Below are 15,538 nucleotides of genomic sequence, written 5' to 3'. Positions count from 1 at the left end.
GACCGTCCCTCTCCCCCAGACTCAATCACTCCAGTCTCTCTCGCTCCCCAGTCTCTCTCTCTCTCCCCAGTCTCTCTCTATCTCCAGTCTCTCTCCCCAGTCTCCGTCACCCCAGTATCGCACTCTAAATTCCATCTCTCCCCCAGATGTCTCCTTCCAATTGTCTCCGTCTCCCCATTCACCATCTCTCTCCCAGTCTCTCTCTCTCCAGTCACACTCTTTCTCCAGTTTCTTTCTCCGCCATTCACTCTCTCTCCCCCAGTCGCACCTTCTCTCCTTACTCTCTCTCTCCCTCTCCCCCAGTCTCTCACTCTCCCCCAGTCTGCTATCTCTCCTCCAGTCTCTCTCTCTCTTTCTCCTCCAGGCCCTCTCTCTCCCCAATCTCTCTCAAACCAGTCTCTCTCGCAAAACAGTCTCTCTCTCTCTCTCTCGAGTCACTCTCCCCAGTCTCGCTCCCTCCCCCAGTCTCTCTCTCACTCCAGTCACTCTCACCCCCATTCTTTCATCATCCCAATCTCTCTCTCTCCGACAGACTCTCACGCTCCCCATTCTCTATTTATTCCCAAGTCTCTCTCTCTCCACTCTCTATCTCTCCAACAGTCACTCTCTCCAACCCCATTCTTTCTCTCCCCAGTCTCTCTCTCTCCATATTCTCTCATGCCAGTCTCTCTCTCTCTCTCTCTCCATTCTCTCTTCCCCCATTTTCTCTCTCCCCAGTCTCTCTCTCTCCCTCCTGTCTCTCACTCTCCCAATTCTCTCTCTCCCCAGTCTATCTCTCTCTCTCCAGTCTCTCACTCTCCCAATTCTCTCTCTCCCCAGTCTCTCTCTCTCTCTCCAGTCTCTCACTCTTTCAGTTCTCTCTCTCCCCCAGTCTCTCTCCCTCTCCAGTCTCTCACTATCCCTATTCTCTCTCTCCCCCATTCTCTCTCTCCCCAGTCTCTCTCTCTCTCTCTCCAGTCTCTCACTCTCCCAATTATCTCTCTCCCCCATTCTCTCTCTCCCCAGTCTCTCTCTCTCTCTCTCCAGTCTCTCACTCTCACAATTATCTCTCTCCCCCATTCTCTCTCTCCCCAGTCTCTCTCTCTCTCTCCCCAGTCTCTGTCTCTCCCTCCAGTCTCTCACTCTCCCTATTCTCTCTCTCCTCCAGTCTCTATTTCTTCCCAAGTCTCTTGCCCTCCAGTCTCTATCTCTCCCATCTTCACTCTCTCCAACCCCATTCTCTGTCTCCCCAGTCTCTCTCTCTCCATATTCTCTCTCTCCAGTCTCTCTCACTCTCCACTCTCTCTCTCTCCCCTAATTTCTCTCTCCCCAGTCTCTCTCTCTCTCCAGTCTCTTTCTCTCTCACAGTCTCCCTCTCTCACAATTCTCTCTCTCCAGTCTCTCACTCTCTCCAGTGCCTCTCTCTCCCGTCTCACTCTCACTACTCCTGTCCCTCTTTCTTGCCCCAATCACTGTCTATATCTCTGCTCCAGTATCTCCCTATCACCCAGTCTCTCTCTCTCTGCTCCAGTCCCTCTCTTTCTCCAATTTCTCACTCACTCCAGTTTATCTCTCTCCCCACTGTCACTCTCACCCAGTCTCGCTCTCTTCGGTCACTTTCTTTAACACAGTCTCCCTCTCGCCCCATTCTCTCCGTCTCTCCAGTCTCTCTCTCTTACTCTCTCCAGTGTCTCTCTGCCCATTCTCTCTCTCTCCCCCATCCCTCTTTCTCTCCCCAGTCATTCACTCTCTCTGCCCCAGTCTCTCCCTATCACCCATTGTCTCTCTCTCTCTCTCTGCTCAAGTCTCTCTCTCTCTCCAGTCTCTCTCTCTCTCCAGTCTTTCTCCCGCCCCAATCTCTCTCTCTCCCCATTCTCTCACTCTCTCGCTAAGTCTCTCCTTCTCTCTCCAGTTTCTCTCTCTCCCCAGTCTCCCTCTCTCTCTCCAACAGTCTCTCTCTCTCCAATCTCACTCCTCTAGTCTTTCTCTCTCCCCAGTCCATCTCTCTCTCCCAAGTCTCTCAGTCTCTTTCCTCCAGTCGCTCTCTCTCCCCAGTCTCTCTCTCTCTGCTCCAGTTGCTCTCTCGCAGACTCTCTTTTTCTCCAGTCTCTATCCATCTCTCTTTCTCCCCAGTCTCTCTCACCCAGTTTCATTCTCTCCAGTCTCTCACTCTCCATCCAGCCTATCTTTCTCCCACTCTCTCTCTCTATCCAGTCTCTCTCTCCCAGTATCTCACTCTCTCTCCATTGTCTCTCTGCCCCATTCCATCTATCTCACCAGTCTTTCTTTTTGCTGTTAATCTCACCCCTAGTCCCTCTCTCTCCAAAAGGCGCTCTCTCTCCCCCAGTATCTATCACTCTCCAGTCTCTCTCTCCCTCCCCCAGTCTCACTATCCCCGGTCTCTCTCTCTCTCTACAGTCAGTATATCTCCCTCCCCAATCCCTCGCTCCCCAGTCTCTCTCTATCTCCAGTCTTTCTCCTTCCCCAGTCAGTCTCTCGCTCCAGTCTCTCTCTCACTCAATCTCGCTCACTCTCTCCCAATCTCGCTCTCCCTAGTCACTCTCTCTCCAGTATCTCACTCTACCCTATTCTCTCTCTCTCTAGCCTCTCTCTCTCCCCCAGTCTCTCTCTCTCTCTCCCCAGTCATTTTCTCCGCTAACCTCTCTCTCTGTTCCAGGCTCTCTCCCTCCGCCAGTATTTATCTCTCTCTCTACCAGTTGTTTCCCCTAGCAGGTGTGTCTACAACGAGTTGGCATAGTCTCAGAATGATGGGAAGAAATTTAAGACAGAGATTATGAGGAATTTCTTAAGTGAGTGTTTTGTAAATCATTATAATTCTCTGCCCAAGACAGAAATAAATGCTGAGTCTTTGAGTATATTCAAGGCTGAGATCGATAGATTTTTGGACTCTTGGGGTATCAAGGCACATGGCAATTGGGCGGGAAAAATTAGGTCGTTGATCATCCATTAAATTATTGAAAGGTGGAGCAGGCTCGGGGCACCGTACGGCCTATTCCTGTCCTAATTTCTGAATTCGTTACGTTCACTCTCACTCCAAATTCTCACTCACTCTCTCTCCCTCTCGCTAGTCTCTCTCTCTCTCTCTCCCCAGTCTTTCTCTCTCTATCTATTGGTTTCACCCCAGTCTCTCTCTCTCTCTACCTGCCTCCCTCTCTCTCCCCTACGGCAAAGTGAAATAGAGACTAAGAGACAGTGTAGCAGAAAGTGAGAGAGATTGTCAGAGACGGAGTGATAATGAGACAGAGAATGATGTAGAGTGTGTGACAGAAACTGAGATGGTGAGCCAGAGACTGAGAGAGAGTGAGACAGAAACTGAGAGCATGAGAGCGAGACTGAGAGAGAGTGACAGAGACTGAGAGAGAGTGAGACCGAGAGTGAGACCGAGACTGAGAGAGATTGAGACCGAGACTGAGAGAGCGAGACGGAGACTGAGAGAGTGAGACCGAGACTGAGAGAGATTGAGACCGAGACTGAGAGAGTGAGACAGAGACTGAGAGTCAGCGAGACTGAGGCTGAGAGAGAGTGAGAACGTGACTGAGAGGCAGTGCGACCGGGACTGAGAGAGAGTGAGACCGAGACTATGAAAGTGAGACCGAGACTGAGACTGAGAGAGAGTGAGACCGAGACTGAGAGAGAGTGAGACCAAGACTGAGAGAGAGAGTGAGACCGAGACAGAGAGAGAGTGAGACCGAGACTGAGAGAGAGAGACCGAGACTGAGAGAGAGAGAGACCGAGACTGAGAGAGAGTGAGACTGAGAGAGAGTGAGACCGAGACTGTGAGAGAGTGAGACCGAGGCTGAGAGAGTGTGAGACCGAGACTGAGAGAGTGAGACCGAGACTGAGAGAATGAGTCCGAGACAGAGAGAATGTGAGTCCGAGACTGTGAGAGAGTGAGACCGAGGCTGAGAGAGTGTGAGACCGAGAGAGTGTGAGACCGAGACTAATAGAATGAGTCCGAGACTGAGAGAATGTGAGACCGAGACTGAGAGAGAGTGAGACCGAGACTGAGAGAATGAGACCGAGACTAATAGAATGAGTCCGAGACTGAGAGAATGTGAGACCGAGACTGAGAGAGAGTGAGACCGAGACTGAGAGAGAGTGAGACCGAGACTGAGAGAGTGAGACCGAGGCTGAGAGAGAGTGAGACCGAGATTGAGAGAGAGTGAGACCGAGACTGAGAGAGAGAGAGACCGAGACTGAGAGAGAGTGAGACCGAGACTGAGAGAGAGTGAGACCGAGACTGAGAGAGAGTGAGACTGAGTGAGAGTGAGACCGAGACTGAGAGAGAGTGAGACCGAGACTGAGAGAGAGTGAGACCGAGACTGAGAGAGAGTGAGACCGAGAGAGTGTGAGACCGAGACTGAGAGAGAGTGAGACCGAGGCTGAGAGAATGAGACCCAGACTGAGAGAATGAGACCGAGACACAGAGAGTGTGAGACCGAGACTGAGAGAGAGTGAGACCGAGACTGAGAGAGTGAGACCGAGACTGAGAGAGTGAGACCGAGACTGAGAGAGATTGAGACCGAGACTGAGAGAGAGTGAGACTGAGACTGAGAAAGAGTGAGACTTCCACGCACTTCTTGTATGACTCTCCCGTCTCCTTGCGTAGACTTTCTTTTATAGTGCGGTTAAAACACTCGACTGGACCCGTTGACTGTGGGTTGTAGGCGACGTGCAATTTCCATTCGATGCCGAGTACCATGAGGGTCTCTTGCATGACCTCTCCGGTAAAGTGATTTCCCTTGGTCGGACTCCACATACTGCGGTAGTCCCCATCATTAGAATACCTCCCTGACCAGGATCTTAGCTGGACCCAATGCAGTGGCTGTACGGCAGGGAGAAGCTTCCACCCAATTTGAGAACACATCCACCAGGACTAGGCAATACTTGTAGCCTCCCTCGGCGGTGGGTAAGTGTCCGATGTAATCTTTCTGGGTCGACTGCCATGGTTCCTCTAGCCTCCTGATGTGTCCCAAAGATACCTTCCTTTTCTAGGGGTCAGGGTTGTTGGCAGCACAAACCTGACAGCCGACACAGAACTCGCAGACCTGTTCCCTCAGTCATGGCCACCTTCCTGCCTGTTCCAACAGTTGCCTGGTGGCCTCGGGCCCGGGATGCCCTGCAACTGGACACTCATGGGCCAGTTGGAGGAATTCCCTTTGCTGCTGGCGCGGCACCACCCATTGCTCCGTGCTGAAGGGCATGCCTTCCTTGACGGTGATTGCTGCTGTACCGTATGGGGCATCAACTTTCTGCCCTTTCGTGAGCGCATTCAGGACAGCTCTAAGAACGGGATCCCGTACCTGGGTCTGCTTAAGGTCTGGGACCAAATCTACCCCTTGCGTACCTCCCTTGTCCTGGATTGCGGCTACGGAACCTGTCTGGTAGGGGTCCCAAAATTATCCGCCCCTGGCTCCCTGATTGGCCAATTCATCTGCCATTTGGTTGCCTTCCCACATGAGTTATGTCTTTGAATGAGCTTTAACCTTATTGACCGGGACCTTCCCTTCCTCCACTATGGCTGTCATGATTTTCTCCAGCAGAGACTTGATTGCCAGGGATCTCCCATTAGAGGAGGTGTACCCGCGATGGGACCGGAGGGTCAGGTATTCCGTACACGAATTGCATGTGAACATGCTGTCTGAGCAAATCGTGTACGGGGTAGGGAACTTCTCTGGGTGTGTAACCACGTACACTACCGCGCACAGTTCAGCCTGCTGGGCGCTCATGGTGCTGGGGAGTATAATTGCCAGGGCATTGTCTGCCCCGGGTCATAAACTCCACACACTGTGAGTCGTTCCCCAGCAGATACCATGCTCGAACCGTCTATATAGATTTCGCGGCCTGTGGGGTGTATCCCGGCCCGAAAACCTATGATGACTTCCCATACTCCTTCAATGGAACACCGGTGGTCCGTCCCTGGATAAATCATGCTGGCTGCTACCTCCAAGAAAAACTCTTCCTCCCCATCAATGTCCTCTAGATCTGGCGCAGTCTGCAGATCTTGTTTGAGTTTTACAAATGCTACCTCGCAACCCTCATCCCAAACCCACTCCACTCCCTTATGTAGGAGTCGGAGCAGAGAGGATGCTGTGGCTGTGTAATCCTCAATAAAATCTCTGCATTACACGGTTAGCCCTAGTAAAGGTCTCACTCCTGCCACTGTATTGGGGGCTGATAACTTATTCACTGCTTCCCTTCTGGCTTTATCGATGGCCCTTTCCCCTATGCACACAGCCAACCCTAGGAACTTTACTTCCTGTCGGCCGATCTCTACTTTCTTAGGGTTTACTTTAAAGCCTTCCTGCCTGAGCAACTCCAGCAGTTCAGCCAATAGTGGACCATGTTCCTCCCCTTCATCGGTGAATAGGAGCAGCTCATCCAGATACTGAACTAACTGTCGGGGCCAGCTGTGGCCCTTTAACGAATCTGCCATACACGGGTGGAAAATGCTGGGTCTAGTGTGGAGACCCTGTGGTAGGCAGTTCAAGGTGTATTGTTGGCCTTTAAACGTGAAGGCGAACTTGTACTGGTGTGCTCTCCGTAGAGAGATGGACCAAAACCTGTTGGAAATCTCCAGCATCGTGAAAGTGGTCGTGGATGCTGGGATACTTCCAATGAGGTCGGCGGAGGCACAGGTGGGGATGTTGCTATTGAGTACCCGATAGTCCACTATGGCTCTCCAGGAGTTGTCAAGTTTCCTAACCGGCCACAGTGGAGAGTTTACATGGGTGGCTATCGGTCTCAATACCCCCTGTTTGCCCAGAGAGATCATGGCCGTTTCCATGACTGCCTCCGCCTCCTTAGGGAAATTATAAAGCTTTTGTTGTCTGCTCATGGAGTCCCCATCTACTTTACTTCGACCTCGGTCACCCTCCCACAATCATGCATATGAGTGGCAAATGCACCCAGGTATGCTCGCACAAATGCCTGGTACTCCAGTGGAGTGTTACTGACCATTTGTTCCAGGTCGTAACCCTCCTTTGGTTTTAGAGTACACAAGGTCCCCTTGCCCTGTTCCTCTGGGATAACTGTTACTTCGTTTACTTTGCCGGTGCATGCTCCCCGCAGACAATCGTTCCTAAGATCCACTAGATTCATGTGGCCTGTAATAAAATCCGCCCCCAGGATCCCTTTCCCATCCTGCGCCCATTTTATTAATACACAAGTCCACTTGGTGTGGAGTGCTCCTAAATGAATGCACAGCGTAATGGAGAACGAGCCAGCCTGCTCGTTACCTGTTAACCCCACGAAGCTGTATGGGACCCCATTAGACGGAGCTAAGGCAGCGGGGTTATCTGAATAGACAATGGTGCTCGATGCTCCCGTGTCCAACAGATATTCCCCATTCACCTTTTCCACCTCCATCTTAACAATCAGCCTCTGCCATACATCGTACTCAAGGGGACACAGATAGACAGGCTGCGCTGGCTCTATTCATAAGTCTGTGTTAATTGGGGCAGATGGAGTTAAAGCACCCATGGCTGTGGCTACCTGGGCCAGCCAACAAAACTGGAGGTGCAGTTACTAATGAAACAACTGTGGGGGGAGAGGTCGGTGTCTACGTCTTTGGGGCAGGAACTGGGGAGATTTTCCCTACATTATCCTTCCATGGATTCCTACAGTCCCTTATCCAATGCTCACTTCCCCGCACCCGAAACAGTTACACCTTGTATCGGAAGTGTTACCCCCTTCCTGGTGCCATTCTTTCTTACTTTGGATTGGTTTTAATTCGTGAACCTCTCCTTTCATTTCTGGTTCTTCTAACCCCCTACCGTTGCGGTAAACCAGGGTCAGTTGTCTGACCACTGTCACCTCGGTGACTTGTGGGCCCTTTGTGTCAAACCACAGCTCGGCCTTGGCCCTGATCTGTGGCAAGCTTTTTATCACCAGGCTCCGGAGCCGGTCGGCCAGCTCGTCCTGGTTCAAGTTAGTCCGGTCGAAATCCCCATTACAGGCACACTTGTACACAGGCCACAGCCTGTCAGCGAAAGCCTGTGGGGTCTCCCCTGCTAATTTTGAAGTCTACTCCACCCGGGAGAAGAGACTACCATCGTTCATCCCCATCGCCTCCAGAACTTGCTCCCGGATGGCAGTGTACCCGCCCAGTCCTTTCTTGCTCTCAGCAGAGAGGGACTGGTACAGCTTGCCATCAAGGGAGAACAGAAGCATTTTGGCCATCTCAAATTCGTCGCACTCGTTGATGCCTGCTGCTTGTTCCACTTCCATGAAGTGGACTGAGTGGTCTCACTTGAGGGTGACTTTGTTCAGGTGGTTTACCATAGCCCTAAGCTGTTGGGTACCGTGGGGAATCACAAATTGGCTTACAAGGTGTCCCTGACCCCAACCACCGCTGGGTGAACCAAACTTTTGCTGCCGAGCCGGGCACATCGGCCCTGGCTCTGACCTTTCCTGCAATGGCTTGCCCCCTGCTGCATGCTGCCAAACCGAATTAAAACCCGGCACCATGGGTGGTGGTGGATTGCACTCCTCCCTGCCCTCGCTACAGATTGCTTGTCCCTCCTGCTGCCCAAACGGGTTGTTGCTCAGCACCACAGGTGATGTCTGAACAGTTTCTCCTTCTACTTCCAGGTCCAGCTGGGCCACACCCGGGCTCACTAGGCATACCATGCATTTTGCCCTGGACAGAGCAAGTTTTATACTGTCGATCTGCTTTTCGCAAGGGCTGTGATCTCCCGCTTCAAAATCCCTCGTGCGTGCTACCTTATAAGCTGCCTTCACGTCTCTTAACCTCTCTTCCTGTTCTTTTAACTGTTTAGTTAGGCGAGCGTTTTCCTCTCTTAATACTAACTCATTGCTTTTAGCCTCGGTGACTTGACACCGAAAATACTCATGTCTGTTCCTGTGTTTCTCTGCTATCTGTAACTTCTCCTGACTTTGGGCCTGTAATTCCTGCAGTAATCCCTCCCCTGCTATAGCTCTTGCTTGGGACAGTTTGGCTGCCTCCTGGAGCTCTTCTGTTCAGATCTTGATGTGCTGATGGCCTTTTCCTCCGACTTTTTATGATCCTTGCTCTCAGTCCATTTGGCTGCAGTGTCCATGGGATGCTCAGCGCGCAACAGACTGGTCACCCATTTCTTGGTGATATTCACCTTCTCAAACACATAAGAGGAAATCCTCTCTTCCATCTTCGTTGTTTCATCAAGCACAGGGTCCATTTCATTACATTCTTTTGCCAAGGTCCTGCCACGGTCGCCATTATCTGTAAGGGGTGGTGAGTGTGGTCAGATTTGCCACTGACTCCTGAGTGGATCGAATCGCTCCCACTCCCTTGGTTCTAGGCGTTGGACTTATTTGGGGTTGTAATGAAATTTCAACAGACAACTGAGTTGGTGAAAAATAACTTGGATTTTATTTGAGACAGGAAAATATACACAACACAACAATCTTATCACTCTAAAAGGGGGAGCACTTCGATATATACGAGGGAGAATAACAGTAGGCAGAATACTTCAACCCACCCAATCCCACTACACTAACTAGGTTGGACTCCAGAGGACCAGGGATAATGCTCACCCAACGACCTCTTTTAACAGTTGTAGAGGGTCGCGATTTCGGGGCTCTCTAGATGTGGTGGTTGGGGCCTGCCGTACTCCGGATGGGTTAGATGATTTCCACTGTGTTACTGCTTCAGTCACCGCATGTCCGCTGATGCGGTCGGGTGCCTAGAGTCTTTTAATCAAATCTTACCCAGGGGTAAGTTAGAATAGTTTGTAGAGTGGAAATAAACTTGCGAATCTTCGGTTTCCTCCAGATTGGTTTCTTGTTGGTCGTGGTGGCCCAATACTACCTAGTTGCTGGTAAAATTTTGGTTATTTATTTCTTGGGGGCCTTTAGTTGCCGTGATGCATTGATGCTGTATTCTCCTGCCTCGCACTCCAGATACTTTTGTGCTTCTTCTCAGAACCGAACTCCATGACCAAAAGAACCGATTTTTCTCTCTTTTCCTTCCGTTTTCCTTCCGTTTTGTTCCCGTTTCTCCGATTGTTTCAACTGAAAATGCAGGCCCCAATTATACCGTTTGAGGCCTTGCTTATATGCCCACCAAATCTTCTCTGGCCCATTGTCATTTTTGGCGGGCTCATTAAAATTAATATTTCTCGAATTCTTTAACGGGTTTCGAGCTGCTCCCATCTATCTTAATAGATTTAAGTTGGTGTGAACTAGTTTCGGGATGGTCCATCTAAACCTAAATTGGCTTTAAATGACTGTATAACCTCTGGTCCGATTAGTAAATTTTGTCATTTCCTGCTGGGGCCGGGGCCCCTTTTAGTGGTCAGTGGCAAGTACTGCATTATGCATCCTCTTGATGGCTCTGTAATTTTGGCGGGAACTGCTCTTCCGTTGGCCTATTGTCATTATGTAACATGACTGAGACTATCCAGTACATTCCCAGACGGTTTGGCTTATGCCAATATCCAAACTGCTTGTATTACAGGGGCCCATCACAACACCTTTGTCACAGCCTTCCACAGGCCTGGACATGGCCTGTGAAAATAACCAAAATCCTGCAGTTTTGACTGTAAGCCCCTTTTTGGCCCAATATTCTTTAAACAGTCCAACTATCTCTGCTTTGGGGTAATCTTATTGGTTTGGAGGAATCTGCAGAATTTTGCGAAAATTACACATAGATGGAGGTAGAGAGGAGAGATTATTAGAAATAGATAGGAAGAGAGAGGCTAACGAATATAAAGAAGAGCGATGTGAAATTATTACATAGCGATAGGGAGACAGGGAGAGAGAGGGTGAGAGGGATAGAGGAGAGATAGATGATAGCAGACAAATGCGGAGTGAAAAGCATATTATAGAGAGAGGGAGATGTGGTTCCCTCTTGGCTCTGTAAAATCATGTGTGCTGTGGGCCCTTTGAGCTGTTAAACATCCTTTGACAGAACGTGATTTATTACTGGGTGTGATCACAGATTTTTTATCTCCAAAAATGGCAATGAGCTGAGTTTTGCCAGTTCCACAGAAGGCACTTGTTGGAAAGACAGTAGAGTTGTTCCAGGAAGAAAGTGGATTCATTTAAATAAACTGGGGTGACAGAAGCAAGAATTGATGTCTCAACACTGATCTGACAGAGACTGGAGCAGAGAAATCCCAGGGAGGGGCATTACTGAGAGTGTTAGGAGGCAGTGATCATTGGGAGAGGCCCAGGCTCCATCCCCGGCCTGTTCTGAGATGGCCTGATCTCACACCCGGTGTGGGACTCAGCCCCGCACAGGCAAACACAGTGCAGGAGAGGCCCAGGCTCCATCCCCGGCCTTTGCTGAGTTAGCATTACCTCATCCGCTGTGGTACTGAGCACCCCCAAACACAGAGCAGGAAAGGCCCAGGCTCAGTTCCCGGCTTGTGCTGAGTTAGCCTTACCTCACCATCTGTATTACTGAGCCTCACACGTGCACAGAGAAGGAATTGCCCAGGTTCCATCCCCGGCCTGTGCTGAGTTATCCTGAAATTAACTGCTGTGTTACTGAACCCCACACACACAGATCAGGAAAGGCCCAGGCTCTATCCCCGGCCTGTAGTGAGTTAGCCTGAACTCACACCCCGTGTGGTACTGGGCCCCACATACACAGCGAATGGGACAGTGTAGAGTGAGCTTTACGCTGTATCTTAACCCATGCTATATCTGCCCTAGATGTGTTTGATGGGGCCGTGTAGAGAGAGCTTCACACTGTATCTAACACGAGCTTTATCTGCCCTGTGAGAGTCTGATGGGAAAGTGTAGAGAGAGTTTTACTCTGTATCTAATCCCTGCCGTACCTGCACTGGTCGTGTTGATGTGAAAGTGTACAGGGAGCTTAACTCTCTAACTAATGCGAGCTGTATCTGTCTGGGGAGTGTTGATGGGCAGTGTAGAGGCAGATTTACTTTTTATCTAACCCGGTGTTTATCTGCCCTTGGAATGTTTCATGGGACAGTGTAGAGAGAGCTTTACTTTGTTCTATCTCGTGCTGTTCATGCGCTTGGAGTGTTTGATGGGACAGTGTAGAGGGAGCTTTACTCTCAATTGTACCCTTGCTATATCTGCCTTGGGAGTGTTTGATAGGACAGTGTACACGGAGCTTTACTCTATCTAACCCTTGCTTTACCTGTCCTAGGAGTGTTTGCCGGAGGAGTGTACAGGGAGCTTTTCTCTGTATCTAACCCTTGTTATACCTGCCGTGGGAGTGTTTGATGGGAGAGTGTAGAGGAAGATTTAATCTCAATCGAACATTTGCTATACCTGCACTGTGAATGTTTGATGGGACAGTGTAAAGGGAGCTTTACTCTGTATCTTATCCCTATTATACCTGCTGTTGAAGAGTTTGATTGGACAGTGTAGATGGAGCTTCACTCTGTATCTAACCCTTGTTATACCTGCCCTGCGAATGATTGATGGGTCAGTGTTGAGGGAGCATTACTCTGTATCTAACCCCGTGCTGTACCTGCCGGGGGAGAAGATTAATTTAAGATGGCTGTCATTAACCAAGCCTCACATTCCTGACCATTAATCTGAGACTTTGTTTATGTTGGTCAGTCCTGTTATTACAAAACACCTTCTGTTCAGCCTGTAAGGTTCAGTCTATCGCTGGCATCCCAGTTCTTCGGGCAGTTCATTCATGGTCAGTGCTGAGTGTTTCTATTGAACCCTGGGTGGCGTCACAGTCTGTCTCCATCGTGATTTCCACTTCGGTAACATCGACCGTCTCCACCCCTGCCTGAGCTAACCTTCTGCTGCAACCATCACCCATGTCTTGGTTACCTCCAGACATGGTATCCTGAGAACAAATAGATAGAAATAATGTAATAGAAATATAATCAATGATTATCAATTCACTGATTGAAACCTGGCAATGCCTGTGTTCTGAGTGTGGCGTCATGCTCATCTAAATAAATTACATAGAATCATACAGCACAGAAGGAGGCCATTTAGTCCATCGAGCATGTGCCAGCTCTTTGAAAGAGCTATTCAAGTAGTGCCCCTCCCTGTTCTTTTCCCAAAATCCTGCAAATCCTTCACTTCCATAAGTGATCCCGTTCCCTTTTGAAAGTAATTATTGTACCTTCTTCTGTCAGCTTTTATGGCAGTGCATTACAGGTCATAACAAATCGCTTCTTAGAACAGATTCTCCTCATCATCCCTCTGGTTATTTTCCGAATTATCTTATATATCTTTGTCTTCTGGTTACCGAGCAGATATTTTCTCATTTATTCTATCAAACACGTGCAAATTTTGAACATCTCCAGTATATCTCCCTTTTATATTGCGTGCTCTCTGGAGAACAATTCCAGCTTCTCTTGTCTCTCTGCATAAATTAAGTTCCTCCTCCTTGGTACCATTGGAGTAAATCCCCTCTGTGCCCAATCCAAGACCGCGACATCCTTCCTAAAGTGTGCTGCCAAGAATTGGACACAATACTCCAGCCGCGGCGTAAAATTGTACAACATAATTTATATTGTCTCTCCTCATTGACTTCCCAGATTTAACCATCACATTTCTCTGCATTAAATTTCATTAGTCTTTATTTCATTTTGACTAATTCATGAGATGTGGTCATGGCTGACACGGTCAGCAATTATTGCCTATCCCTAATTACTCTTGAGAAGTTGGAGTTGCGCCACCTTCTTGAACCGCTGCAGTCTGTGAGGCAAAGGTTCTCCCACAGTGCTGAGAGGGAGTTGCAGGATTTTGACCCAGAGACGATGAAGTAACAGCGATATACATCCAAACCAGGAAGGTGTGTGACTTAGAAGGGAACTTAAAGGTGGAAACGTTTCCATGCGCCTGCAGCCGTTATCCTTCTAGGTGGTAGAGTTCACGGATTTGCCAGGTGTTGCCGAAGAAGCGTTGGCCAGTTACTGCAATGCATCATGTAGAGGGTACAAACTTAAGCCATGGTGCGCCGGCGATGGAGGGAGTGAACTTTTCAGTTGGTGGACTTGGTGCCAATCAAAGGAATTGCTTTATACTGGGTGATGTCGAACATCTTCAGCATTGTTGGGGCTGTACTCATCCAGACCAGTGGAATGTATTCCATAACACTCCTGACTTGTGCCTTGTAGATGGTGGAAAAACTTTGGGGTGTCAGGATCTGAGATAATCGCCACAGAATACCCAGGCTCTGATCTGTTTTAGTAGCCAAAATTGTTATGTGTCTGGTCCCAGTCCAGTTAAGTTTCTGTTGAAAGCTGACGCTCAGGATATTGATGGTGGCGGATTTGGCGATGGCAATGCCACAGAATATCACGGGCAGTTTGCTCTTGTTAGAGGTCATCATTGCCTGGAATTATGTGGTGCGTGTGTTACTTCCCACTTATCAGCCCAAGCCTGAAAGTCGTCCAGGCCTTGCTGCATGCAGACACGGAATGCTTCAATATCTGAGGAGTTTCGAATGGCAGTGAGCACTGCAATCGTTAGCAAAATTCCGCTTTTCTTAACTCATGATGAAGGGATGGTCATTGATGAAACAGCTGAAGATGGTTGGGCCTAGGACACTGCATTGAGCAACTCCTGCAGCGATGTCCTTGGCCTGAGGTTATTGACTTCCAATGCCACAGACATCTTCCTTTGTGCCAGGTATGAATCCAGCTAATGGAGCGTTTTCCCCCTCATTCCCAATGACTTCAATCTTACGAGGGCTCCTTGATGCCATACTTGGTCAAATGCTGCCTTGATGTACAAGGCAGTCACTCTCAACTCAACACTGGAATTCAGCTCTTTGTCCATGTTTCGATAAAGGCTGAAATGTAGCCTGGAGCCGAGCGGTCCTGGCTGAACCCAAACTGAGCATCGTTGAGTAGGTTATTGGTTGGAAACGACCACTTCAAAGCCGTGTCGATGAAACTTTTTAGCACTTTGCTCTTTTCACCAGACTGTCTCTGTCTCCTGAAGCCTGCTACTATCCCACTCACTGTTTACTACATTTCCTTGTTTCGTTTCTTCTGCATGAGTTCAAATTATGCCTAAGCCTATATCATTAATTTTTATCAAAATATCGATGGCTCGAATAGGGACCCCTTGGGGATAACACACGTTACTTCCCTCCAGTCTGAACAACAACCACTCACCACTACCTTTTGTTTTCTGTCCCTTAGCCAAAGTCCAATCCCAACTGCCACTGCGCCTTTGTTCTTAACAATCCATATAGACAATGTCAATCACGTCAAACTCAACAATCCGCTCCGTTACTTCATGAAAAACTTAATCCAGATTGTCAAACACACTTTTCCGTTAACATATCTGTTCTGGTTGTCATTTATTAATTCATGTCACTTTCCAAGTGACAGATACTTTTCTCCAGGAATATGGCCTCTAGAAATTTCCCCACCACCGACGTTACCCTGACTGGCCTGTAGTTACATTGTTTATCCCTCTCTCCTTTTTTTAGTCTTAGTGGACCATTTGCAAACCTACAATCCTCTGGCACCACGCCCATATCCAAGGAGCAATGAATGATTCTGGCTAGATCCTGCGCTATTTCCACCATTCCTTCCCTCAGCAACTATCATTAATCCCATCCGGACCACGAACA

The sequence above is a fragment of the Somniosus microcephalus genome, unplaced genomic scaffold (assembly GCF_052327205.1).
Source record: "Somniosus microcephalus isolate GS21.2 unplaced genomic scaffold, FLI_Smic_1.0 unresolved_chr2, whole genome shotgun sequence".
Classification (NCBI taxonomy): Eukaryota; Metazoa; Chordata; class Chondrichthyes; order Squaliformes; family Somniosidae; genus Somniosus; species Somniosus microcephalus.
Note: the sequence above shows the minus strand (reverse complement) of the source record.